This window comes from Pelophylax lessonae (genome assembly GCF_965119305.1).
Source record: "Pelophylax lessonae genome assembly, chromosome: 1".
In the NCBI taxonomy this organism is placed as follows: Eukaryota; Metazoa; Chordata; class Amphibia; order Anura; family Ranidae; genus Pelophylax; species Pelophylax lessonae.
In genome coordinates, this window is record NC_138768.1 from 261557877 (window position 1) to 261582837 (window position 24961).

A 24961-nucleotide genomic window follows, 5' to 3' on the forward strand; every position below is an offset into this window, starting at 1 on the left:
GGGAGCACCCGTGGGGGCTCGCTCCCAAATCCCACTGCTGCGTCCATTGACACAAACAGCGGGACTCGGCCTTGCCCCCCGCTCCTGTGTGACTGGATTTGATTGACAGTAGCGGGAGCCACTGTGCTCGTGCACATTGCTGGATCGGATCAGGCTCAGATAGGAAAATGGGGGGGTCTGGCGGGAGCTGCAGCACAGAAGGTTTTACACTTTAATGCATAGAATGCATTAAGGTGAAAAAAGCATGCTTGTTATACTCACTGTGCAACTTAAAGCGGAGTTCCAGCCATTCACTCACCTGTCCAACGGTCCAGCGATGCGGCCGCCCGAAGCCTCGATCCTCTCCCTCGGCGCCGGCATCACTGCTGTGGGCACCTGGCTGTGATAGTTTACGGCTTCACAGCCGGGTACCCACTGTGCATGCGCGAGTCGCGCTGCACGTCTTGATTGGCCGGCAATCTTCTGGGACCTCTGACGTGTCCCAGAAGATTGCAGGGAGGGAGGGGGAGAGGAGAACTTCCGTTCAGGGCGCCGCGGCGCTCCGAGCGGAAGTGGGAGCGGGTACCTGTCAAAACTAGGTACCCGCTCCCCCCACAAAAAAATGACATGCCAAATGTGGCATGTCAGGTGGTCAGGACTCCCTAAAGCGGAAGTTACACTTTTGGGTGGAACTCCGCTTTAAGTGATTATTCCTCTGCATTGTGTAAAAAGGCTGTATGATCCTGTATGCACAGATCCTCCCCCTCCTGCAATGTCACTCTGGACAAGTTCACATAAGCACAGTAAGTGTAGTTCAGTTGCACATGCTCAGTTTGGTCTCTATTGCTCAGAGAACACTTCCTGGTTTTAGCTGAGCTAGTCAGGTCACATGGTATTAACATCACACATTTGGGCATACATACAGATCCTAAATGACAGCCCAGTCCCTCCCTCCTCCTCCATGGCCAGTAACTAAAAAAAAAAACACAGTGGGTGGGATGTCACATCTTGATTGATGAATATTTTTTTTTTTTTATCAGCACTGTCCAGACAGAGGATTAAGGGTCCAAAACAAGAATATGTGACCGTACTCAGGATTAGATGAAAACATAGTGCTTTATTCTTCACCACAGGTAACAAACTTGACAGTACATCACAGGAACAGGTATACTGGTTGACGTGTTTCACGATACTGTTGACCACTTACTCATAACCATACTGTGAGAGGATTAAGGGTCTTGAAGCCTGATAGGACTCCTCCTCATACTGCTGATGAGAAAGGGCATTTATCAGTTTATATTTATTAAAATAATTGCATTTCCATGTTCTGTGTACTGTAGGACAGTGCTCCCCAACCTTTTTATTGCCGCGGACCGGTCAACGTTTGATAATTTTTCCGTGGCCCGCTGAGGGAGGGGGGGGGACAACAATGCAGAGTGACCAGCGTGCCCCCAATCAATGCAGAGTGCCACAGCGTGCCCCCAATCAATGCAGAGTGCCACAGCATGCCCCCAATCAATGCACAGTGACCACAGCATGCCCCCAATCAATGCACAGTGACCACAGCATGCCCCCAATCAATGCACAGTGCCACAGCATGCCCCCAATCAATGCGGAGTGCCACAGCGTGCCCCCAATCAATGCAGAGTGCCACAGCATGCCCCCAATCAATGCACAGTGACCACAGCATGCCCCCAATCAATGCAGAGTGCCACAGCATGCCCCCAATCAATGCAGATTGCCACAGCATGCCCCCAATCAATGCAGAGTGCCACAGCATGGCTATGAGGAGGATCCGTGTGACAATAGCGAATATTCATTCGCTATTGTCACACAAATGGGTTGGCTCAGGGCGCACTGCTCTGCGCCCCGGGTCCACCCTTTTCTGAAAAAAATAATGTAATGTTCTTTGGGCGGACCGGTACCGTTTGATCCACGGACCGGTACCGGTCCGCGGCCCAGGGGTTGGGGAACACTGCTGTAGGAGATCAGATATAGTGAATGCAGGATCTGGGTTTAGTAACACTTTAAGCTTGAGCCATGACTACTGACCCAGGTTTACCTCCACCCTTTTCCATACTAACAGAGTGACTTGAGACTGCACTGTCAACTGTTTACTCTCTCCTGTAAAACCAGAAGTGCAGAGAAGCAGCATCGAGGGTGACGGATCAAGCAGCATTGATAGTTGTAAAGTTGGAGAAGTTTTTAAAAAGTTTACTGGGGAATGTTAATTTTATTGTGCTTAAAGTGTAGTTCCACCCAAAAATGGAACTTCTGCTTTGAGGCCCCCTGACCCTCCTGACATGCCACATTTGACATGTCATTTTTTTTGGGGGGGGGGGGGGGGAGCGGGTACCTAGATTTGACAGGTACCCTCTCCCACTTCTGCTCAGGCCGCCTGGGTGGCTCGAGTGAAAGTTCTCCTCTCCCCCTCCCTCCCTACAATCTTCTTAGACACGTCACAGGTCCCAGAAGATTGCCCGTCCACTCAGGACGCGCAGCGCGACTTGCGCTTGCACAGTGCATACCCGGCTGTGAAGCCGCAAGCTGTCACACCTGGGTGCCCACACTAGAGATGCCGGCGCCGCGGGGAGAAGAGGGAGAGAACCAAGGCTCCCGCCGGTCGCATCGCTGGATCTTGGGACAGATGAGTGTGTGTTTATTAACCACTTTAGCTCCGGAAGGATTTGCCCCCTTTCTGACCAGGCCACTTTTTTAAACTTGGCTCTGCGTGACTTTAACTGACAATTGCGCGGTAATGCAATGCTGTACCCAAACGAAATGTACGTCCTTTTTTTCCCACAAACAGAGCTTTCTTTTGGTGGTATTTGATCACCTGTGCGATTTTTATTTTTTCTGTTATAAACAAAAAAAAGTGTATTTTGATTGGTTTGCGCATAAGTTATCACGTCTACTAACTATGGCAAAGATTTATGTCATTTTTATTTTTTTTACTAGTAATGGCGGCAATCTGCGATTTTTAGCAGGACTGCAACATTGTGGCGGACAGTTCGGACCCCTGACTGACATTTTTGACACTTTTGGGGGTACCAGTGACATTACTACAGTAATCAGAGCTAAAAATATGCACTGTTACTGTAATAATGCCATCGGCAGATAAGGGGTTAACCCTGGGGGTGATCTAAGGGGTTAATGTATGCTTGTATGCTTACTGTGTGTGTGTGTAAGGGGGGGGGTTCTGTGACAGACACAGACAGATCGCAGTTTCAGCTTAGCTGAAACTTCAGATTTGTCCCTGACTGTCTCACAGAAGATCCGCCTGCTTTGTTTACATAAGCAGGTGGGTCTTCTCTCCGTTTACCGGAAAATGGGGGGAGGAAGGCGGCAATCTAAACACAGCGGAAGCGCATCTCCAGCGGTGCGCGTGTGCCGCCGAAAACCCTTCCCCTCCAGTCACGTAATACTACGTGACTGGACCCAGGGGAGCCGCACTGCCGCAGTAATATTACTGGGGACAGTCGGCAAGTGTTCAAAAGTCAGCAGCTACACTTTTTGTAGCTGCTGGCTTTTAACCACTTGCCGACTGCCTAACGCCGATCTACGTCGGCAGTCAGCCCCTCACAGGCAAAGTGACGTAGGGCTACATCACTAGCTTGTGAGGGTCTAGGGAGCGAGCGCGCGCCCCCGGAGGTGCGCTCCCGCTCCCGCGTGGTCACGGACCCCCCCGCGCGGGTGACCAGCGGACCCGATGTCCGCCGGTCACTCGGCGATCGGCGGGGGAGAGGGAGAATGTCAGGCAGCTTGTGTAAACAAGCCACCTGTCATTCTCCTCGCTGTAAAGACACTGATCAAACGGATCTAGTATGTAGATCCGTTGATCAGTGTCCTTACAGCTAAAGCCACAGCCAATCACAGTAGAAAGCATGCCCCTAGGGATACACACAGCCCCTCCCTCCCAAATAAAGTTAACCCCTTCACAACCAGTGTATTTTTACAGTAACAGTGCATATGTATAGCACTGATTACTGTAGAAATGTCACTGGTAACCCCAAAAGTGTCACAAATGTCAGTCAAGGGTCCGATCTGTCCGCCCCAATGTCGCAGTACCGCAAAAAAAATCGCAGATCGCCGCCATTACGCGTTAAAAAAAAAAACAACAAAAATGACAAAAATCTTTCCCTTTGTTAGTAAACGCGATAACTTTTGCGCAAACCAATCAAAATACGCTTTTTGCGTTTTTTTTTACCAAACATATGTAGCATAAAACAAATTGGCCGAAAATTTTAAAAAAATTTGATTTTTACTTTTTTTTTTCGGGGAATTTCATATAAAAAAATGTGAAAAATATTGTTATTTTTGCAAAATTGACGCTCTTTTTTTGTTTATAGCGCGTGATCAAAAAATCGCACAGGTGATCAAATACCACCAAAAGAAAGCTCTGTTTGTGGGAAAAAAAGGACGTCAAATTAGTTTAGGTACAGCGTCGCACGACCGCGCAATTGTCCGTTAAAGTCACGCAGTGCCGAATCGCAAAATACCCCCTGGTCAGGAAGGGGGTAAAATCTTCCGGGGCTTAAGTGGTTAATAAACACAAAAATGGGTGAATTAAGCTAAAAAAAACACTGATAGTTTACTGCTTCTTTAGGTTTATTTGTAGCCAAATAGTTGGAAATGGTTAAAACCCCTGCCAGTTTCTTTATTGCTGTCTGTGTCCCATTGGAGAGATTTCCCTTTACTTGTCTAAAATACACAACTGAAAGTCCTTCAAAAGTAAATTAAATATTTCCCACCACCACTACAGTGACAACTTTAAATTTCTGGATTTCCTTTAGTTTTGTTCTGATGACAAAGGAGAGGGTGAATCTCCCCAGTGGGGTCATAGACAGCAATACAAATCTGAGAGGGCTGCATGTCCTTTCCTGCCCTGTAAAAAAGGAAAGTTTGGCAATACTTATACTTGAAGCAGAATGCTAAACTGAGAATACCAGAATGTAAACTGGGTTGCATGTACATTCCAAAGAAGACTGTGAGCAGGCAAGCAGGATCTTTTATGCAGAAGAGACTTCCTGCTCCCAGTTTTTGAAAGGGAGACTTTAGTTCTGCTTTAACCACTTCAGCTCCTGAAGGTTTACCCCCCTTCATGACCAGACCATTTTTGGCAATACGGCACTGCGTTAATTTAACTGACGGTTGCGCGATTGTGTGACCCAAATAAAATGTATATCTTTTTTTCCCACAAATAGAGTTTTCTTCTGGTGGTATTTGATTACCTCTGCGTTTTTTTATTTTTTGCGCTATAAAGAAAAAAAAAACTGAAAATCTTGATTAACCACTTAAGCCCCGGAGGATTTGGCTGCTAAACGACCAGAGGGCATTTTGCGATTCGGCACTGCGTGACTTTAACGGACAATTGCGCGGTCGTGCGACGCTGTACCGAAACGAATTTGGCGTCCTTTTTTTCCCACAAACAGAGCTTTCTTTTGGTGGTATTTGATCACCTGTGCGATTTTTTGATCACGCGCTATAAACAAAAAAAGAGCGTCAATTTTGCAAAAATAGCAATATTTTTCCCTTTTTTTTATAGGAAATTCCCCCCAAAAAAAATGTAAAAATCAAAATTTTTTAATATTTTCGGCCAATTTGTTTTATGCTACCTATGTTTGGTAAAAAAAATCGCAAAAAGCGTATTTTGATTGGTTTGCGCAAAAGTTATTGCGTTTACTAACAAAGGGAAAGATTTTTGTCATTTTTGTTGTTTTTTTTTTTAACGCGTAATGGCGGCGATCTGCGATTTTTTTTTGCGGTACTGCGACATTGCGGCGGACAGATCGGACCCTTGACTGACATTTTTGACACTTTTGGGGTTACCAGTGACATTTCTACAGTAATCAGTGCTATACATATGCACTGTTACTGTAAAAATGCACTGGTAGTGAAGGGGTTAACTTTATTTGAGAGGGAGGGGCTGTGTGTGTCCCTAGGGGCGTGATTCTAACTGTGATTGGCTGTGGCTTCAACTGTATGCAGAGTGATCAATGGATCTACATAGTAGATCCATGTGATCAGCTCTCATACAGAGAGGAGAATGACAGGCAGCTTGTTTACACAAGCTGCCTGACTTTCTCCCTCTCCCCCGCCGATCGCAGAGTGGCCGGCGGCGATCGGGTCCGCCGGTCACGCGCGCGGGGGGGTCCGTGACCACGCGGGAGCGGGAGCGCGCCTCCGGCGGCGCGCGCTCGCTCCCAAACCCTCACAGGCGAGCGACGTAGACCTACGTCACTTTGCCTGTGAGGGGCTGACCGCCGCCGTAGATAGTCGTGCGGCGGTCGGCAAGTGGTTAAAAAACAAATATATTTTTCATAGGCAGATCACCATTCTGCCTGTCTCCCGAACAATCAGCTGATTTGGGCCGCCGACGGTGCATGTGCGCCCCAGACCCGGAAGTGCAGAATCACGTAAAGGTAAGTACGCCGCAGTAAATGTACATGAGGTGGTCGGCATCTGGTTAAAGTAAACCCTTAAATGAAAAATGAACAATTAATTTCCTTCTATAGTGTGTACCTCCTGCAATCCAGTGTGATTTCTGTCACTTCTGACAGTGTCCCTTTACTGGACTTTTATAAATTTTATCTTCCCAAAGAAAAATGTCTCACTTTTCACAATCACACCTAATTAATGTCATCAGTTTTCAGTAGAACCTATGTTTCTGAGTACTTATTTTCAAGGATGAAGAATGATAGAGCAAAATTAGAACCAAAATATCTGATGACTACCTTGAGAATTGCTACTATATCCATTGAACCAGATATTGACATGTGAGTTTATGAAAAAAAGTGTCAAATATTGCACTAGTTTTATGTTGCCCTCCTTTATCTTTATCATAAAAAATATTACAAACAATTTATTATTTTTTTTTACTAAATAGGTACATTATCTACTTATATCAGTGATTTTTAACTTGTGATCTGCCCGACTTTTCTGCTCATCAGCTATCCTTAGTATTAGTGTATTTTATATGTGGCCCAAGACAATTACTCATCTTCTAAAGTGGCCCAGGAAGGTCAAACGGTTGAACACCCCTGCCTTAGTGCATACTAGCTCCCTTGGCAAGAGGAAGCTGAAAACGATCAAAGAAGCAGTGGCCTGCTCCTGCATTCGAATGGTGGCTAGGATTTCAGTTTCACCTTAACCTCTTAAAGAGGAAGTAAACCCTCCTCTGACACTTTTCCCTATAGGTAAGCCTATGATAAGGCTTACCTATAGGTACTGTAAATATCTCCTAAACATGCACCGTTTAGGAGATATTTACCTTACATGCAGCCAGTGACGTCACTGGCGCATGCGCTCTGAAGGAACGGCCGCTGGTGCCGTTTCTTCAGACACCCGTGCCGTGACTGTTGGCTCCCGCGCGCGTGCGCGGGAGTGACGTCACCGCGGCTCCGGCCAATCAGATGGCCGGATGCCGCGATCCCGGAAGACGGGCGACTGGACATGTCGCCCGTGATAGAGGTGAGCGGACGGCTCGTTCTAAGGTAAGTATTTCATAATAAGCTAGTATGCGATGCATACTAGCTCATTATGTCTTTCTCTTTCAGCTTGTAAAAAAAATAAATAAATAATTGAACTGAGTTTACAACCTCTTTAACCTCCATGCTCATTGCCATTAACACTTGTAAAGAAGATGAAGAGGAGACTGACTTTTCAACAGTAAGATCTTAGCTACCTTCAGAAACCTAATTTTTTACAGCAGGATCTCCTTGCTGGAAGGACAAGGCAAAGTTTTCCAGGAAAATCAAAGAATTGGGCAAATGCACTGCTGACCTTGAAACCAGTTAATGACCTCCCCATTAGAACAGGGCAGAATTAAACTAACGACTTCCTCTGAGAGAAGGGTAAAATCTTCCTCACCTGCCCTGAAAAACTCTCCTTCTGCTTCAACTTATGCCCCGTACACACACGTGCAGATTGTCGGCCGAAAAGATTCGGCCGACGACCGATCGGCCGATTTTCGGCTTGTTAGTATGATGCTTCCGACAGCCCACTTTCGGCCGAAAAGAATCTGTCGTGCAAGCATTAAAATTTTTGTATGCCGACACCAGAGCGGCCGATTGTTCGCCAGTCAATACAGAATTCGGCCGACAGACAGCAGATTTGCAAGACTGGGCATGCTCAGAAAAGAAAAAACACAGGGAAAGTTAACCATCACATGACATCACTTCTGCAGTCGGCTGTAGTCGGCGGACAAAATTCTTGTGCAGTCTTTTGCACTTTTCAACAGACACGACAGCCCGGGACAAAAGACGGCCGATCGTTCGGCCGACGATCTGCACGTGTGTACGGGGCATTAGGAGTGAGAAGCAACCACTAAAGTGTCCTCGATCTTCAGTCAAAATCACTGTCTTATTTCAGGAGTTTCTTCTCTCAATATCCCTCTCAAACGGCTTGAAATGAACAGCATACATCGAGCCTTCTTGCGGTGCAAAAAAGATAGTCCTCCCTTTCTTGCCCGAGAGACATATTAGCCAAGTTACACTTCTACTGCAAAAAAGAGAAACTCCTGCAAGTAGTAATAGTTAAAGGCAGCCTAATGTTCCAGGGTAGCGACTATAATTTTATGTTGACCTCTCACCAGGGCTGCCGCTAGAAATCCTGGGCCCCCCCCCCCCCTTCCACCGAAAATATCAAAATTATATTATCACCCCCTCCACCAATCCCTCTTCCTAGCAGAAATCCCTCCCAATCACCCCTCACAGTGCAACCCCCCAAATCCCTCCACAAATTCACAACCCTATCCCCGTACAGAGTGCAGGGGTCAGGAATACGTTCAGGATAATGCTAGATACAGAATGCAGGGTTCTGGAGTGCATTATGCACAGGGTTCAGGAGAGTGCTAGATAGGGAGTAGTGCCTTACTAAGCTGACCAAGATTTCCCATAGATGCAAATGTTAGACAGGAAGCAGTACCATACCAAGTTGACCAAGATTCTCCATTGAGGCCAATGTTAAAAATCGGGAGTAGTGCTATACCAAGATGACCAAGATTCTCTATTGAGGCCAATGTTAAAAATCGGGAGTAGTGCTATACCAAGGTGACCAAGATTTCCCATTGAGGCCAATGTTAAAAATCGGGAGTAGTGCTATACCAAGGTGACCAAGATTTCCCATTGAGGCCAATGTTAAAAATCGGGAGTAGTGCTATAGCAAGGTGACCAAGATTCTCCATTGAGGCTAATGTTAAAAATCGGGAGTAGTGCTATAGCAAGGTGACCAAGATTTCCTATTGAGGCCAATGTTAAAAATTGGGAGTAGTGCCATACCAAGCTGTACATAGTAGCGAATGTACGTAAATGCCTCTGTACTGCACCTCTTCCCAGCTGCTACAACCTCTGCAACACACACACCTCTCCTCTGCCCTTATCTTCCCCAAAGGTCCCCCATCTTCCACATGATTTCCTTTCTAAAATACCTTTCTGTTGCTGGCTGCCATATCTGTCTTCTCCTTCTTCCCTATGCACGTGTGCTTGACACAGGGGGCGGGACTGAGTAGCAGTCCCACCCATTACCGACATCACAGCATGAATTTGACAGGTGCAGTCTCTCATTGTGGCTGCATAGTGCACACCCAGCTGTTTTTTTTAGCCAATCCCTGGCTGTTCTAAATGTTCCCACTGCTGCAGGTCCTGAGCTAGAAGGTAACATTTATCACCAGAATTATGCCGGACAAAGCCTCTGTACAGCGGGACAGCAGGACAGTCCTGCCCAGGTTGGGAGGTATGCTGTCATCCTACCGATCTTCCTGCTGTCTGGGCCCCCCCATGTGCCAGGGCCCCATACAGGAGTACTGGCTGTACCCCCCTGATGGCGGCCCTGCCTCTCACTATCGTTAAACACAGAACAATGAAGTCCCAGGTTCTCATCCATCACCAGAGCAAGCAAAGATGAGGCTTTCTCTTTGCCTGCACCCAAGTTACCAAAGAAAACATAACTCCAGTCAAACCTCGAAGGACTCGCAGAGCTTGCTGGAAGATCTTCGCCTCCACCCTCAAAATCAAACATGAACTCCAACTGGACTGTCTCCCTAATATTCACCCAAAATGTACGCTTCTCCAACTTCTTGAGAACAGCAGCCATCACAGAGATATTTGTCAAGCCACTCTCTATCCCTTTTCTCCGGGGCCAGCTCAAGGAGATGAGGCTCGAACTCGGACATCAGTAATAATGTTCTATCCAGATAACTTAAAATGATACTAAAAACAGTGAAGTGTTAATTGACATAATTCATTCACATAAATCATATATATCATGCCACTGAATTTAATTTTTCTTTTTTAAGTGTTACTAAACCCACAACAGTAAAATCAGTCTGTAAGGCTGTTTGATCCTGTCTTCTCTGATCCTCCCCTTCTTCCACAGTACCCAAATCAATCTGCTAATAGTACAGAGCCTTGGGGGCACTCTGCACATGCTCAGTTTAATGCATATTGCTATAGATTTTTTTTTTTTGGAGGGTGCATGTGATTGGCACAGGGCCAATCAGCACCGTCCAGACAGGGGGTCAGGAGTCACGCAGCCTCATAGGACAGTCAGAGTAGAATGAAAACTCCTCCTACAAGCTTTAACCAGTGCTTGGCTAGACACTGGTATAAGTCACAAGACTGCTATATACTGCTGATGATAAAAGGTATTTAGCAGTTTATATTTACTAAAATGATTGCATTTTCATGCTCTGTGTACTGTGGGGGACCAGATATAGTGAATGCAGATCCTGGGTTTAGAAACATTTTAAATTCTCTAAGTACCTTGTTCCTGTCGCGCTGTTGAGTGGTCACATGACCTTTCCCTGTTCTTTGGCATCTGCAGGGAAAGATCTTTGGGAGGGGCTTCTATTACTCTGCATGATGTATGCTCTCTACAGTGCGAGTCTGTGTCTGGCCAGCCCTGATTGGTGCTTTGCCAGTCACATGATTAAAAACATTTTTTTCATGAGATCATATCAAATTAGATTATAAATATCAAAAACTGTTTAACAGTACTCAAAAAATCCTAATTGAACATCAAATGTGTATTTTGTGTGCATTAACCACTTGATGCCTGTGCTATAGCCGAAAGACGGCTACAGCGCAAGCTTGAAATGCCGGGAGGGTGTACATGGACGTCCTCCCGTTCTAGCGGTGTCCTTGGGACTCGGCTGATCACAGAGCAGGGTAAGGGGCCAATCACAGCAGGCCCTTTACTACGTGATTAGCTGTCAGCCAATGTAATGAGAGTTTTCGTAGTCTGGGTTTAATGACACTTTAATTATTCAGGTTGGTTTAATTCCACAGTTGTTTCTACTGTTTGCATATCACACTGTTTACCCTACCTCAGTCTTGTACTGTGGAAATATCACATCAACACTGTCCTAACCTAGATCTTACACTTTGCACCACTGGTATGATGTCAGAACTCTTTTTATGCTGCTTTGAATTTAAAGTTCTAAATGCATTTCTATGCCTAATTGAGTAGGGTTAGAGACATAACGTGTATTTGTGGCACCACATCCCTATGAAATCTACAAAAGCAAAAAAACAAGAAAAAATAGAATTTTAAAGGTTGCCACCTATAATCCCAAGTATGGAAAAAGGATTACTCGTATGTCTTTTTTTTTCTATACTTACTTTACTATATGTTGCTTATTAAAAATGTGAATTATTACTTCATACTTGATGCTGCTTTCTCCCATTAATGCACTGGTCCCACTAGATAACAGGTCTACCAGTTACTGAAACACCTATGCATGTAGGAACAGACGGGCATAATGAGAAAACCTGTAATAGCTCCTCAGTTCTTTTAACCCCTGCCACACTGGAAGATTGTGATGGCAGGGGTAGGGGGTGCTCTTGGACAGAGGAGGATTTCACCTAAAAGAAGAAGCATCAGCACAAGGGACACATCCTACTGACTTGTAAGTTATGTCCCTTATGCTCATTTTCGTGTTTTTTGTTTTGACTGCGCTTAGACTCATTGTTGTATTCCTCAAACCATTCTTCAACCATTTTTGCAGTGCAGAAGGTTGCATTATTCTCCTAAATGATGCCACTGCTTTCAAGGAATACTGTTTACATAAAGGAATATACTTGGTCATCAATAATGTTTAGGTAGGTGGTACATGTCAAAGTAACATTCACATAAATAGCAAGACCCAGGGTTTTCCATCAGAGCATTGCCCAAAGCATTACATTGCCTCCGCTGGCTTGCTATTTTCCCATATTGAATCTTGGTGGCATCACTTCCCCATGTAAGCACCACATACGCACCAAGCCATCCACATGATGTACGAGAAAACATGATTCATCAGACCAGGCCACCTTCTTCTATTGCTCCATGGTCTAGTTCTCATACTCATGTTCCCATTGTAGGTGCTTTTGACTGTAGACACAGGTTAGCATGGGCATCCTGACCGGTGTGCGCCTACGCAGCCCCACACACTGTAGTGTATTACAGGTTGCTTCTTTATTCACTGCACATCAGCATGCAACTAACTTCAGCCACACCCAGCTCCCAGACATATACATAATTGTAACATTTTGCAGACAGCAACTTAACCCGTTGCTTACCATACTACACACACAACAAACTGTAATGCCCACTTTTTCTGTACAGCAACTTTTGGGACAAAATATTCACTTGCTGTCTAATACAGTATATTCCACTGACTTCCAGATGCCTTGAAATGAGATAATCAGTGTTATTCACTTAATCTATCAGTGGTCATAAAGTTATGGCTGATTGGTGTGCATTACCTTTGAAGGAAACTGTCATAGAGAAACACAGTGGCTGTCAGAGTTTACCTTCTTCTAAAAATGTTCATTGCTTGGCCATCTCTGCATTCAATACTTTCCAAGTAAAGCAATGCCTCCCTTCCTGATCTGCTCCTGCTGACTGGTAAGGTTCAATTTCAATGACAAGCCTACCTTGTATACTGTGCTTCTTCTCCCTTTCACCACAAACAAATTGATTTAGCCTGGAATATAATGCTCAGTACAGATTGTCAGATAAAATTCCTGCTTGACGTGGCCCTAATCTGGTCAAAGGTTAAACTATTGGGAGCAATTCTGTTGTAATGACAGCTGAACCGCAAATACATTGTGGAGAAAAATGGGCAGTCTTGTAAAAAAGGTTTGCATTTACCAGACATGTATAGTATTTTTTTAGAGATTATTTTTTAAAGTGTAAAATAATTATGTGTAGAGGGTATACTATACATTATTTTATGAATATTCACTGTTATTAGCACATCATTAGCCTTACAGCGCAACACTCTACACATAATTATTTTACATTTAATAGGTTGGGTTTTGCTATATTGCTGTTTGCCAGCTGTTTTGGGCTGTTACTATACGTTTTAGTGATAGCGCAAGAGTCCTACACTACCCATTTTTTGCATGTCAGTTTGACAGCGTAATGTAAATCGCCATAAAAATGTGTGCTATTTCTTAAAGCGGAGTTCCGGCCTCGAGGGTCAAATTTAGATAAAAATAAAACCGGGACAGTCAGGGCTAGTACATTCCACAATGGATAGCCTCTGAACTGTCCCGGGTCGCACTTACCTGTAAGAAGAAATACTTACCTTGAAAAGTTCTTCTCCAGCGCTGCCATCTCAGGTGTGGGCAGCTGAAGCCAGCGCATCCTCTTCGGTGATGTCGGAGTCCCACAATGCACTGCACCGGCCCCGCTCGTCACTTCCAGTGCAGGCGCAGCATCCCTGCACAGCTTCTGGGCATGCCCAGAAGCTGTTTACCAGGGAATGCCGCGCTTGCACCGGAAGTGACGAGTGGGGCCGATGCAGGCGCATTGACTCCTGGGAGCGATGACGTTCAGCTCCGAGGAGTCATCGCAAGCAGGAAGTGACGGCGCGGGCCGCGGCCGCCGAGGGAGGAAGTGGAAGGAAGGTGAGTATATTTTCTTCAATATCAAGGTAAGTGACCAAAAAAAAAAATTGGGAGCATCCATTTCTTTTTCAGGTGGCCCTTAGCAAGCGGATTGCCCAAAATAGATTTTTTCGATTTTGAGGCCGGAACTCCGCTTTAAAGTGACTGTAAAGTCTCATTTTTAGTTTTTTATTTATTTTTTTCAATAACAAACATGTTATACTTACCTGCTCCGTGAAATGGTTTTTCACAAAGCTGCACCGAGCCATCCTGGCTCCTCCATAGGCCATAAGTCCTGGGTCACACTGAAAGCAACTTTGAAATTGTACTACTTCACTTGAAGTAGCACAATTTCAAAGCCGCAAGCCAGTGCCATTTCAGGTGCGACTGACATCTGTGCGACTTCATGCACAGAAGTCTATGCAAGTCACACCTAAAATCGCCAAAAATAGTGCAGGAACCTTTTTTCTTTTCAGTGCGACACTGCAAAGTTCCATTTCCGACAATAGGGTGCAACTTGTCATGTGATCTAGAACTGTCAAATCGCATGAAAAGTCACACTGGTGTGAACCGGGGTTAAGACACACAGAGTGGGGCTAAGCCCTGCCCCTCGCTCCCTCGTCACTGGCTGTGATTGACAGCAGTGTGAGCCAACGACTGCAGGGGGAATCTGCATGCAGAAAGTTTTTACTGCTTTGAATGCAGTAAAGTAAAAAAAAAACTTCTGCCTTTACAACCACTTTAAAAAACTGTCTTATTAGTACAGACAGTAAAAGTGTACATGGTGCAGCCACATTTGCTTAATACATATAGTATTGTGTAAAGGTTTTAGGCAGGCGTGAAAAAGATGCTGTAAAGTAAGAATGCTTTTATAAAATATATTTTGTAATTGTTTATTTTCATCTATTTACAGAATGCAAAGTGAGCAAACAGAAGAAAAATCTAAATCTTCAACTTCAAACCAGCATCAATTTTCTTACACTTGCACACTTTGTACAATTGCACAAAGTCAGGGATGCTTGTAGGATTAGATTCAGGTGTACGGTTATTCAATTACACCAGGCAGGTGCTAAAAATCATCAATTTCATATGTAGGCTGAAACACAACCATTAACTGAAACAGAAACAGCTGTGTAGGAGTCTTAAAACTGGGCGAGGAACAATCAAACTCTGCTACTAAGGTAAGATTGTGGAAGACAGTTTTAGGTCACAGGTCATACACCATGGCAAGACTGAGCACAGCAATGAGACACATCAGCAACGTCTGTCCCAGGCAAAGCTTTAAAAGCAGACACGGGATTCAAGATGTGCTGCACAAAGAAATGAGCAACATTGAGGACCATAGATGCAGTGGTCGGCCAAGGATCCTTACCACTTGCCAACCAGGCCATTGCCGAATGATGGCTACAGCGCGGTCGGATGCCTCATCCATGCCCATCTATGCCACATCAGTGCTCATCTGTGCCTTATCCATGCCACATCAGTGCTCATCTCTGCCTTATCCATGCCACATCAGTGCTCATTCATGCCTCATCTGTGCCACATCAGTGCTCATCCGTGCCACATCCATGCCACATTCATGCCACATCAGTGCCCATCCATGTCACATCAGTGCTCATCCATGCCTCATCCTTGCCACATCAGTGCCACTACAGTGCTTATCAGTGCCTCAGAAAAGTGTAATAGGTCGTCAGGAAATTAGATTTGTAATTTTATGTCCCTAGAACTCCTGACGGTGCTCCCCGCATGTCGGGCGTCTGTATGCGGCTAGGTTGTGTAAAAGATTCACACATGTGGTATCACCATATTGTAGCAGAATGTATTTTGGGGTGTCATTTTTGCTATGTTCATGATATGTGTTTGAAATATCTTAGAAATTGACAACTTTTCTCTTTCTTTTCTTTTATTTAAAATGGACAGTGCCTTTTCATTTTTTTCCACATTTTCCAAAAAAAAAATGACATGTTAAAAAGACTCATAATGCTTCCTTGATTTTGTGTTGCGGTGTTTGCTTTCCAAAATTGGGTCATTTTGTGGGCATTTCAATTGTCCTGGTGCTCCAGGGCCTTTAAAATTGTGATAGGTTGTCAGGAAATTAAATGTGTAATTTATGCTACTAGAACGCCTGGAGGTGCTACTTGCATGCTGGGACTCTGTATGTGGCCAGACTGTGTAAAAGTCCCACACATGTGGTATCACCATACTCAGGAGGAGTAGCAGAATGTGTTTTGGGGTATAGTTGCAAGTATGCCTATAAAGTGTGTGAAAAATAACTTAGTAATATGACAATTTTGTGAAATAAAATCAAAATTTTGCAAAGAATTATGGGAAAAAATTACAACTTAAAAAAAACTCACCAAGCCTCTTGCTAAATACCTTGGAATGTCTACTTTCCGAAAAGGAGTAATTTGGGGGGTATTTGTACTTTCCTGGCTTGTTAGTGTCTCAAGAAATGAGATAGGCCGTCCGTACATCAGGTGTGATCAATTTTTAATGATTGGCATCATAGCTTGATAGCTTGTAGACTCTATAACCTTCACAAAGACCATATAATATATACTTATTTGGGATATTTTCACCAAAGATATGTAGCAGTATAAATTGTATAACCGAAATGAAGAAAAAATGGGATTCTTCACTTACCGTAAAATCCATTTCTCTGATGTTCATTGATGGACACAGCTCCTGATCTTCTTAACCATTGGGTTATACTGCCCCCTATAGGAGGAGCAGGACACTAGGCAGAAAAAAAGTCTGGCTATGCCTATGGGCAGTCCCAGGGGGTATACTCCCTCTCTCTGCTATAGGTACTCAGTTTTGTTACAACCAGTGTCAGAAGAATTACAACTCCACAGAGGGGTGGGTGCTGTGTCCGTCGATGAACATCAGAGAAATGGATTTTATAGTAAGTCAAAAATCCTATTTTCTCTTTTCGTTCATTGATGGACACAGCTCCTGATCTTCTTAACCATTGTTACGTCCCAAAGTAGTGTTTACCATGAGGGGAGGTAACCAGGGACACAAAGGACTCCAGGACTGCCGTCAGTGCATCAATGGAAGGTTGGGACCCGGAGGGCCCTGCACCCTCAGAAAGGAGATCAGGTGGGGAGATGTGCTCCAAAGACTCCATGAGTCACCAGGGGGACCCCACAAAAGGTGTAAAACACTGCAAAGGAACAGTCCCCACCACGCTGGTAGCACCACCCGGTCGCCAGACACAAAGTGCCAGAGATGCAGGGGCTGCGGGCATGGTGCAGGAGATGCAGGGGCCGTGGGCATGGTGCAGTTGATGCAGGGGTCGGGGGCATGGTGCAGTAGATGCAGGGGCCGCGGGCATGGTACAGGAGATGCAGGGACTGCGGGCATGGTGCAGGGGCTGCAGGCATGGTGCAGGAGATGTAGGGGCTGCGGGCATGGTACAGGAGATGCAAGGGCTGCGGGCATGGTGCAGGAGATGCAGGGGCTGGGGGCATGATGCAGGGGTGGTGAGCATGGTGCAGAAGATGCAGGGGCTGCTGGCATGGTGCAGGAGATGCAGGGGCGGCGGGCATGGTGCAGGAGATGCAGGAGCTGCGGGCATGGTGTAGGAGATGCAGGGGCTGCAGGCATGATGCAGGGCTGTGGGCATGGTACATGCAGAGCTGTGCGCATGGTACAGGAGAGGCAGTGCTGCGGGCATAGTACAGAAGATGCAGTGCTGCGGGTATGGTACAGGAGATTCTCCTGTACCATGCCTGCAGCACTGCATCTCCTGAGGAGATGCAGGGGCTGAGGAGGGGTCTCACTTACCATTTGGTGAGGTGCCTTGCATTTAAAAATGGCGCCAACACGTCACCACGCATGCGCTGTCTGCCCGAGAACAGCCGAGCGTGTACGGGCTTTCCCAGAGCGGCGGCGGCGCATGCGCAGTGTACATGTTGGGCCAGCCACGGCCATTTTTTTTTCAGGTGCTGGTGCCGCGGTGCGTTCCCTGCCTAAGACCATTGGAAATATGTGTTTTCTGATGGTCTTAGGTGACCCCTGTGAAAGGGTTGTTCGACCCCCAAAGGGGTCGTGACCCACAGGTTGAGAACCGCTGCTCTGTACTGAAACGAGCAGTTAACCCTTGGCTTGCAGGCGCAACCCTACTGCAGGGATTGATTATTAGGTTTCCTGGAGCTGGGCTTTAAACTACCGCACCACAATAACTAGCCTAGTACTACATAAATTGTGCACACATGTAAGATTAGAATAGTAACATCCTTAAAAAGCCTTGATCCCTTTTAGTACTTTATGGCTTCTGCTAATGGAACATAAATCAGAAAAAAATCTGTTTCAATGGAAAAGAAAGCACTTCATTTTGGAAGTACCTAGCTATTGTAAATAGGAAAGTATCACAGATTTTGAAAGGCACAAAGATCTCGTTTATTTTCCCCATTTAAGGGAATTTTACCTTCATAGGGCAGACACTGCACTGTTTAGAGCAAGGTAATTGTAGTTAAAGATTACAATATCATTTTTTTTCTTTCTTTTTTTTTGTCCAGGGCTACAATAGTAGACATGAAATGAAACATCAATTGACAGCGTTATCCCTGTTGCCGAGTCACAGCTCCTGATGCAGTCGTACTTGTTGCCATAGCATCTGCTGCAGCTCTTTGAAGTAGAACATGTTAAGTTTAAATACCATATACAGTTCTCATTAAAGGGCTGTTAAATATGGATACTGATTTTTATTTTTATTTTTTTTTTAAATACACTGTAATGAATTTTAAAGCAAAAAGACACAATATACAGCGGAGATCGAAAGTTTGGGCACCCCAGGTAAAAATTTGTATTAATGTGCATAAAGAAGCCAAGGAAAGATGGAAAAATCTCCAAAAAGGCATCAAATTACAGATTAGACATTCTTATAATATGTCAACAAAAGTTAGATTTCATTTCCATGATTTACACTTTCAAAATAACAGAAAACAAAAAAATGGCTTCTGCAAAAGTTTGGGCACCCTGCAGAGTTAATATCTTGTACTGCCCCCTTTGGCAAGTATCACAGCTTGTAAACGCTTTTTGTAGGAGTCTTTCAATTCTTGTTTGAGGTATCCTTACCCATTCTTCCTTACAAAAGTCTTCCAGTTCTTTGAGATTTCTGGGCTGTCTGTCACGCACTGCTCTTTTAAGGTCTATCCATAGATTTTCAATTATGTTGAGGTCAGGAGATTGTAAAGGCCATGGCAAAACCTTCAGTTTGCGCCTCCTGATGTAATCCCCCGTGGATTTCGAGGTGTGTTTAGGATCATTATCCATTTGTAGAAGCCATCCTCTCTTTAACTTCAGCTTTTTCACAGAAGGCATCAAGTTACCATCCAAAATTTGCTGAAATTTTATTGAATCCATTTTTCCTTCTACTCGTGAGATGTTCCCTGTGCCACTGGCTGCAATACAACCCCAAAGCATGATTGATCCACCCCCATGCTTAACAGTTGGACAGAGGTTCTTTTCATTAAATTCTGTGCCCCTTCTTCTCCAAATGTACCTTTGCTCATTCCGGGCCAAAAAGTTCAATTATAACCTCATCGGTCCACAGAACTTGTTTCCAAAATGCATCAGGCTTGTCTATATGTTCATTTGCAAAGTTCAAACGCTGATGTTTGTGGTGAGGACGTAGAAGAGGTTTTCTTCTGATGACTCTTCCATGAAGACCATATTTGTACAAGTATCTCTTTATAGTGGAATAGTGTACCACAACTCCAGTGTCTGCCAGATCTCTCTGGAGGGATCGTGCAGTCAAATGTGGGTTTTGAATTGTTTTTCTCACAATCCTGCGAGCTGTTCTGTCTATTTTTCTTGGTCTTCCACATCTTGCTTTAACTTCCCCTGTTCCTGATGACTGCCATTTCTTAATTACATTCCGAACAGAGGATATTGACATCTGAAAATGCTTTACTATCTTCTTATAGCCTTCTCCAGCTTTGTGAGCGTCAACTATTTTCAGTTTCAGTTTTCTAGACAACTGCTTAGAAGATCCCATGGTGCTGATTGTTGGGGCAAGGTCAGATGATTCTGGGCTTTTAAAACCTTTGAGATTGACATCACCTGGTCTTCCCAGAAGATGATTGAGAACAATCCATGACACTGGCAGGTCTCAGCCTTGCAAAGGGGCAGTGCATGCTATAAATTCTGCAGGGTGCCCAAACTTTTGCAGACACCATTTTTTTGTTTTCTGTAATTTTGAAAGTGTCAATGATGGAAATAAAATCTAACTTTTGTTGACATATTATAAGAATGTCTAATCTGTAATTTGATGCCTTTTGGAGATTTTTCCATCTTTCCTTGGCTTCTTTATGCACATTAACCACTTGCCGACCGCTCACATTGAGCGTACTGCGGCAAAGTGGCTAGATTCTGTCCAGTGACATAGACCTACGTCGCTGGACTGGTCGCCGGAGGCTCGCTCCCGCTGTATTCAGACACAGCGGGAGTCGGGCCAGGGGAAGGAGAGGCAGTGATCCCCGCCGCTCTTCCCCGATCGTCGGGGATCGAGTGAGGATCTCCTATGTGACAGGCAGGGACAGATTACTGGATTAAGGATAGTTGAAACTGCGATCTGTGCCTGTGTCACACAATCCCCTCCCCCACACACGTCAGTAAGCACCAGGCATACATTTAACCCCTTGATCACCAATAAAGTTAACTTCTTCCCTGCCAGTGTCATTATTACAGTAACAGTGCATATGTATAGCACTGATTACTGTAGTAATGTCACTGGTACCCCCAAAAGTGTCAAAAATGTCAGTCATGGGTCCGATCTGTCCGCCGCAATCCCACAAAAAAAAAAACGCAGATCGTCGCCATTACTTGTTGAGAAAAAAACAATAAAAATGATATAAATCTCTCCCGTAGTTAGTACTTTCGCGCAAACCAATCAAAATACGCTTATTGCGATTTTTTTTACCAAACATATGTAGCTGAAAACAAATTGGCCTAAAATGTTAAACAATTTTGATTTTTACATTTTTTTTGGGGAAATTTCATATAAAAAAATTTGAAAAATATTGTTATTTTTTCAAAATTGTCGTTTTTCTTTTGTTTATAGCGCAAAAAGTAAAAATCGCACAGGTGATCAAATACCACCAAAAGAAAGCTCTATGTGTGGGGAAAAAAAGGACATACATTTAATTTGGGTACAGTGTCGAAAGACCGCGCAATTGTCCGTTAAATTAGCGCAGTGCCGAATCACAAAATATGGCCTGGTCAGGAATGGGGTAAAATCTTCCGGTCTTAAAGCGGTTAAAAATACGCTCATTGAAAATTTTTTTGTCAAAGACATGTAGCTACATACATTTTGGCCTAAATATATGACAAAAATTGAATATATTGGCTATTTTTTAACTGTCAAAGTAGAAAAATATTGTTATTTTTTGAAAATTGTCGCTCTTTTTTTATTAATATCGCAAAAAATGAAAAGCGCAGAGGTGATCAAATACCGCCAAAAGAAAGCTCTGTTTGTGGTTAAAAAAAGGACGTAAATTTTGTTTGGGTACGGCGTTGCATGACCACGCAATTGTCAGTTAAAGTCGCACAGTGCCAAGTTGCAAAAAGTGGCCTGGACGTAAAATCCTCCAGTGGTAAAGTGGTTAATACAAATTTTTACCTGGGGTGCCCAATTTTTCGATCCCCACTGTATAACCCAATGTTTTGGTACAATATAAAAGATGTTACGACGAGTAAATAGATACCTAATATGTCACTTTAAAATTGCGCATGCTCGTGGAATGGCGACAAACTATCATACTTAAAATCATTTTTTTACAGGTTTCCAGTTTAGAGGTACAAAGGAGGCCTGGTGCTAGAATTATTGCTCTCACTATAACAATCGGCGCAATACCACAAATGTGTGGTGGGAACATCGTTTACATATGCGTGACCTGCTTATGCGTTCACATCTGCGTGTGAGCATGAGGGCACTTGAAATTTTTTTTATTATTTATTTATTTTATTAACCACTTCAGCTCCCCTTCCTGACCAGGCCATTTTTTGCGATATGGCACTGTGTTGCTTTAACTGACAATTGCACGGTCGTGCGATGCTGTACCCAAGTAAAATTGATGTTTTTTTTCCCCCACAAATAGAGCTTTCTTTTGGTGGTATTTGATCACCTGTGGGGTTTTTATTTTTTGCGCTATAAAAATAAAGAACCACAATTTTGAAAATAAAAAAACTATATTTTTTTTATTTCTGCTATAAAACATACCCAATAAACAAATTGAAAAATTGAATTTTTTCAACCACTTTAGGTCAATATGTATTCAGCTACATTTTTTTTGGTAAAAAAAAAAAAAATCTTAAGTGTTTATTGATTGGTTTGTGCAAAAATTATACAGTCTACAAACTATGGGACACATTTATGGACTTTTTATTTTTTTTAGTTGTTTTTACTAGTAATGGCGGCTAACAACGATTTTTAGTGGGACTGCGAAATTGCGGCAGACAAATCTGGCATTAAGTGACACTTTTTGGGGACCAGTGACACCAATATAGTGATCAGTGGGAAAAAAAATGCACTGTTACTGTATAAATGACACTGGCAGGGAAGGGGTTAACACCAGGGGCGATCAAGAGGTTAAGTGTGCTCCTAGGGAGTGCTTTCTAACTGTGGGGGGAATGGATGCACTGGAGGAAAAGAGAGATCTGTGTTTTGGCTTAGCCGAAACACAAGATCTCTTTTACTCCAACAGATCAGCAGTCTACCTTGTTTACATCAGCAGACCGCAGTGCTGTCATTCCGCCGAACAATCGGTGGGTCCCAGGGGCCATCGCACCCGCTGGACCCGCTGATTTATTCCCACTGTGTCCAACTGCGTGCGCCCCCTTCATCACCTGCAGAAAATCACGTACATGTACATGATTTTGCGCAGCCGCACCGCCCTGCCACTGTTTTTTTTTTATCACTTTTATTTCTATCACAAGAAATGCAAACATCCCTTGTGATACCGTAGAACTTGTGTCAAAAACTTGTGGCAAAAAATTACATGTTCAAAAGTCTTTTTATGCCTCATAGAAAATATGTTGGGGTGTTTGCTTTCCAAAATGTGGTTATTTTGTGGGTGTCTCCATTATCCTAGTGCTCTAGGGCCTCAAAACAAATGACAGGTGGTCAGGAAATTAGATGTGAAATGTATGCCCCTCTGTATATAGCTAGGCTGTGAAAGTCTCAAACATGTGTTATTACCAAAAGTATTAGGAGGCCTGCCTTCACACGCACATGAACTTTAATGGCATTCCAGTCTTAGTCAGTAGGGTTGCCCACCCTTTGCAGCTATAACAGCTTCAACTGTTCTGGGAAAGATGTCCACAAGGTTTAGAAGTGTGTCTATGGGAATGTTTAACCATTCTTTCAGAACAGCATTTGTGAGGTCAGGCACTGATGTGGACGAGGAGGCCTGGCTCGCAGTCTCTGCTCTAATTCATCCCAAATTTGTTCTATCGGGTTGAGGTCAGGATTCTATGCAGGTTAGTCAAGTTCCTCCACCCCGAACTCGCTCATCCATGTCATCATGGACCTTGCTTTGTGCACTGTTCCAAATCATTTGGTGGAGGGAGGGGGGGGGGGGTTATGGTGTGGGGCAATTTTTCAGGGGTTGGGCTTGGTCCCTTTGTTCTAGTGAAGGGAACTCTTAAGGCGTCAGGATACCAAGACATTTTGGACAATTGCATGCTCTCCTCAACTTTGTGGGAACAAAGCAAGGTCCCTAAAAACATAGATGAGCGAGTTTGGGCTGACTGGTCTGCACAGAGTCCTGACCTTAATCTGAACACCTTTGGAGACTGCGAGCCAGGCCTTTTCGTCCACATTAGTGCCTAACCTCACAAAAGCGCTTCTGGAAGAATGGTCAAACAATCCCATAGACACACTCCTAAACCCTGTGGACAATCTTCCCAGAAGAGTTGGAGCTGTTATAGCTGCAAAGGGTAGGCCTCAATATTAAACCCTCGAACTAAGACTGGGATGCCATTAAACTTCATGTGCGTGTAAAGGCAGGTGTCCCAATACTTTTGGTGAAGTAGTGTATGTTGGAGTGTTTGCTTTTCTTTTCAAAATGTGGTTATTTTTTGGGCAATTTCCATTGTTGGGGTGCACTTGGGCTTCCAAAACTTTGATAGGTATTTAGGAAATTAGATCTGCAAATGATGCCCCTAGAAAGCCTGAAGGTGCTCCTTGGATGTTAGGCCTCTGTTTGTGGCCAGGCTGTGAAAAAGTCTCACACTTGTGGTATCGCCATACTCAAAAGGAGCAGCAGTTATGTATTTTGGGTGTAATTCTTGGTATGTCCACTCCACACTTTATGTTAAAAATATCTTATAAATTGACAACATTGTGTAAAAGAAAATACATTTCATTTTCTTTCCACATTTTCCAAAAACTTGTGTCAAAAAACAACTTGGTTTAAAAGACACATTATGCCTCACAGAATATTTGTTGGAGTGTTTGCTTTCCAAAATGTGGTAATTTTTCAGGCGTTTCCATTGTCCTAGTGTTCCACGGCCTTCAAAAACGTGATGGGTAGTGAAAGAGTGTATCAACGTGCCTTACAAAAATTATATTTCATATTACATTTTGTTAGGGCTCATTCTACGATGGAAGGTGGCCCCCTGCAATTACAGATTTAACAAGCCAGACTAGCACCCATTCATCCACCTTGGACAGCAGCCAGCAGTATTTTGCATTTAGACGACATGTTAAACCACCTCTCCATTCATTCATTTGAACACTTGACAGTTGGATATTTTGCATTTAGATTACAAGACATGTTGCATAGAGATTGCTGACGCCACCCATAAACAATTGACAATTGCTTACATTAACAAAGACAAGCTGAACACAGACGGACCGATACTACAACAAAACACCTCATATTGACACAAATGCATAGGGAAACAAAAGCCTTTCATGTACAGTTTCTGGGAGACATGTTCTGTTGTCAAATTGACCAGTAAATTGTAAACCAGTTAAAGCAGTTTTTTCCCGCTCAAAACATGCCTTAAATATGAGCTACACTTGCAATAAAATCAGTTGTGACTGCACTAAGTTTGAGTACTATGTGTCGTCATAACTCCCGGCCGGACGAGAGAGAATT

General features: G+C 44.0%; 1 protein-coding gene across 2 annotated transcripts in view; it reads right to left on the minus strand.

The window, feature by feature from the left end:
• The window catches only part of LOC309563768 (catechol O-methyltransferase-like), a 130646-nt gene that overhangs the window by 33071 nt on the left and 72614 nt on the right, over window positions 1-24961 (minus strand). The window contains exon 1 of one of the 2 annotated variants that reach the window (XM_082268368.1): window positions 12771-12849. The exons of the other annotated variant lie outside the window; for it this stretch is intronic. The gene's annotated coding sequence lies outside the window, so the exon portion shown is untranslated. Of the gene's footprint in view, window positions 1-12770; window positions 12850-24961 lie in introns of those variants that run through there. 2 annotated transcript variants of the gene reach the window in all.